Source organism: Anoplophora glabripennis, unplaced genomic scaffold, assembly GCF_000390285.2.
Source record: "Anoplophora glabripennis isolate ALB-LARVAE unplaced genomic scaffold, Agla_2.0 scaffold548, whole genome shotgun sequence".
In the NCBI taxonomy this organism is placed as follows: domain Eukaryota; kingdom Metazoa; phylum Arthropoda; class Insecta; order Coleoptera; family Cerambycidae; genus Anoplophora; species Anoplophora glabripennis.
Genome location: NW_019416626.1, coordinates 111,433 through 116,075, shown reverse-complemented (window position 1 = coordinate 116,075; position 4,643 = coordinate 111,433).

The window sequence follows — 4,643 nt, the reverse complement described above, 5'->3', positions numbered from 1 at the left end:
GCGATATTATAGACACGCCTGGACTTCACGTCTTATCGTGTTTTATGCGCCCTCTTCGTTCACAGACATTCCAGGATAATGCAGGAGGATAAAGGTTTTCATTATATTTAATCGACCGCCTAAAGGACCCTTAGTGGAGATGAATTAATGCGTCGCAATTTTCAAGGAATGAGAAACGGGAAAGGGCGATGTTTACAGTAGGAATTTGCACACCTGATGGTAGTAGGAGTGAATAATCTTGAGAGCAACATTACTCGGTTATTAAATTGATGAATCACAAAAATTTTGTAAAATGTCGTGGTGCAGGGATTCACTTACAATTTTAATTTTTTTAATTTAGTCTGGTAATATCATATGAGATTCTACGGCAGTCCGAGCTCATCAATTCAAATGTTTGTTAATCCTAATAATTGTGTTTTTGATACTGCCACTTGTTCTGTAGTTAGTGGCTATAAATACGTGCGTATTAGATAAGGTTGTGATGTAAAAATGTAACATAGGCAATCATTTACCTTTAGGACTAACAGGGAACATATACTGAACGTTTCCTTGGTATGCCTTGAACATTTTCCTAATCCTACAACAATGTTGCAATATGTAGAGTTACTAGTATAAAAAGTTGTTCTATTAAAGAAGAGACGAGTTCGATAAAATCAAAGTTGGTGATGTGGAAAATATTGGTAGTATGTTGGTAGCGAAAATTCGTGTAAACCTCGATGATGAAACGATAGACTAGAAAAATTATGTTACTCTGTTTTAAAGATATTAAACTAATTCAAAACAAATTAAAAAAGATAAATGCAATAATATATATCTGTTATGATGAATTTGTTAAATAATCATTCAACGAAATATCCTGTATTCCTGCTGTTCTATTTTTAACACTAACAAAGACTAATCTAGTAAAAAATAGCTAGTACAAATCTTTCTGATTCTACATTTTACTTGGGATTGTTCCATCAGGTAGCATTGCTTCTCGAATGGAATCAATTAGCACAAAAAAAATTGTACATAAACATCAAACTTTTTTTGATGATTGACTGATATATATGGTGGAAATTTATTGAAATAAACCACTTTTAAGTTCCAACACAAATCATGAGCTACTTTGTCAGCTACTGTAATGGAAAGTGTTCTATTCGGATGACAAGAAGTGAAAATACTAAGCAAAATTGCTAGATATCTTGCATTGTCCAATCTACAGGAGTACTTTTAGACGATCATCTACAACAATATTTTCAGTTACAGAGGAGATGCTTTATAATATAGTTGATTCACTATATTTTGACCCCTCATTAACTTTTTTGTTTTAAGGGTTATAAAAAAGTATAAAATACAAAAGTTGCACAATTTTTTATGAATTTTTCGAAAATGACATTTGAAAAACGAAGTCCAAACAAAATGGCCGCGGGTGTTAATTTAAATGGAACACCCTATATATTTTTATATATTTGGATAGAATATTACCTGCCGAGCATAGTCATATAGATCTCTAACAATACGTGAAATAATATTAAAAAAAAAAACGAAAAGAAGGTTTTTTTATTAAGAAAATAAAACATTTTGTAATTGTTAGGCCTCCTTCAGGCATTTCTGCCTTTTTTCCAATTACGTAAGGATTTAGACTTAGTTGTAATATATTTTGACATATGGGACATTGATATAGTGCCAAATGCGTATAGGTATTTTAACAAAATCTCACTAACTAGGCCGTGAGAGACCTATTTACTCATGGACAATGTTATATGGTAGGCCGTGACAGTGACAGGTAATGTTATATGACAACATTGTTATTATTTGACAGCTCGTATGTATTATTATATTTAATTAAAATGGGTTACGCAGAAAATTGAAATAGTATGTATTATAGGAATTAAAATAGAGTAAGTTATTCCCCATAATCTATTTTAATTCCTAATAATATTTCAATTTTTTACTTCTGTGTATCCCATTTCAATTAAATAAGAATACAAACTGTCAATCAATAACAATATTATCATGACATTACTACCTGTCACTGTCACGACCTACCATATAACATTGTCCATGAGTAATTGGCCTCACATGATCTAATTAGTGCGATTTAGTTAAAATATCTATACGCATTTTGGACCGTATCAATGTCCGATATGTCAAAATATTACAACTAAATCTGTAAATCCTTGAGTAAATGGAAAAAAGGCAGAAATGCCTGAAAGGGGTCCAACTATTACATAATGTTTTTTTTTCTTAATAAAAAACCTTCTTTTTCGTTTTTTAATATTATCTCGTTTATTGTTAGAGGTGGACTTAACAAACCCTATATGACTATACTAGACAGGAAACGTTCTATACAAATATATAAAAATATACAGGGTGTTCCATTTAAATTAACAAAGTTAACATTCGCGGCCATTTTGTTCGGACTTCATTTGTTTTTCTACTATCATTTCCGAAAACTTCATAAAAAATCGTGCAACTTTTGTATTTCATATTTTTTATAACTCTTAAAACAAAAAAGTTAAAGGGACCTCATTATATTTACATAAATCACACTATATATATTAGACATAGATATAGACATACAAAATTCTTTTGAAAAACACTGAATAGTGGGCTTCTTGTAGCTATTCCTAAATCTGTATAGTATTTACAGCGGTGGTTATGGTTACTGTCGTGTAACAGTGAAAAACGGAGTGGGAGTAGAGCACATTTACTATATAGTTTGGGCTCTGTTTAGTCCCCCCGTAACAAATAAATAGCTAAAAAATAGCTACTCTCAGCTATTTTTTCTTATTAAACGTAATTTGTTTAAGTGTGGTGTAAAATTTTGTTATATACGTATTGCTTCTTGTGGTTTTTAAAAAAATTGTAAAAGTTTAAATTAGATTGTTAAGATAGACTAACAGCGCTTGTACTGCCATTGCCTATTGAACAATCAGTGGTGCCAGAAATACCAAACTTTAATGAAAAAGTAACTGAAAAATTAATTTCGGACAAAAGCAAAAGAATGGACTTTCAGTATAAAAATTACTGTTGAGCATATTTTCCTTATATTTCAATAGTACTTAAAATAGAACTAAATTTTTCCACCCTTCCTGGTTTATTAAAGAAATTGAGATTTTTCACTTGATATACATTAGATGTACTATTAATTTTCATCAAGACAATTTGAAGTAAATGTAATATATTTGTAGGTATTGTCAAATTCAAAGAAAATTAATAATTATTTTAACAGTAAATTTCAATTATTTCATTCGCGCATTTATACAATTAATTCGTTGGCATTATTTTATATTAAAAAATTTATGACTAAACAAAAAAGACAGTTCGACGACTAGGCGATTGCGAAATCACCGGACCACCGACCGGGCGGTAAACTTAAATTGGGTCAGCCACGGCGGTACCTATGGTAATCCTGCAAACGCGGCGGTTTTGAAAAAAGCGGTGGCGCGCTCGTTGAACTGTCTTGGACAGTCGATTTTTGGAAGTGAAGTAGAAGACATCTCTCCCCCGAAATGCAAAGGGTTGTTTATTGTAGGTAGTGTAGTTTCAATTGTTTGGCAAACCAATTTCAAAATTTAGTAATAAATGGTTTATTATAAACTCGTCATTTAACTACCATCTACTACCCCCTAGCGTGCGTCTACGACCAAGTGGGCTGTAGGCGTAACAGTATTATGAAGTAATTAACAACACTAAATTTGAAGCTACTAACAATAAATTATTGATTTTAAACTTCTACTCAGTACCAACAATATATTACAAACATCCTTTCTTAACTAGTCTATTTAGTTCAACTATAAGGATACTATTTCCGTAGAATATTAACATGAAAGCTATTTTATTTATTAATTAAATAACAATTTAAATTTTCTAACTTTTGTTAGGTACACAAAGGTGCCGTGTTTTTAAAGGGGAGTTGTTGCAGGGAAGTTGCATCAGCTAAAACTAGTCCTGAATATGACAGGCTCATTATGATAAATTTCTTGGTTAACATCTCATATCGAGGCCTTCGTTCGATAAACAGCCGGTACTTTACACGGTTTGCTTTATTTCATCATATTTCTATGTTTACTCACATTCTCATATTCATGTCAGGCAAGATTTTTATAATTTGAGTAGTAGGGTCTGTGAAGTTAGTCCCGCCTTTGTCTAATCCCTTACAAATTTAAATGTATAGTTTGCAATACGAGGGGTGTACTGTATGTCGCGCACAGTATTTCTGACGTATTTTGTCAATTACCCCAAAATGCAGGGCTAGCTACACAAATCACCAATTTTCTTTATTAAATATCTCCGTAATAATACTTACACATTGCAATTTATGGCTTATAAATATTTTATTACTTCTTGTAGAAATAATTTGAAATTTATCTCAAGATCAGCAGCGGGAAGTTGACCTCCATTTTATTTTATCAGTATTGATAATTTTTTATGCTAGTTGTTTAGTTTACTAACTAACTAACTAACTAACTAACTAGTTTTTTAGTAACTTTTGGTTTAATGCTTAGAAATACTACAAATTGTACTACAAATACTTACTAATTTGTGAAAATAAAACAGTTTCGACAAATGCGAGGCTTTGGAAAGTTTGTTTCCAAACACGTCTATCTCACAAATACTTACAGACTTACTAATTATGATAAAATGATTTTAATTAA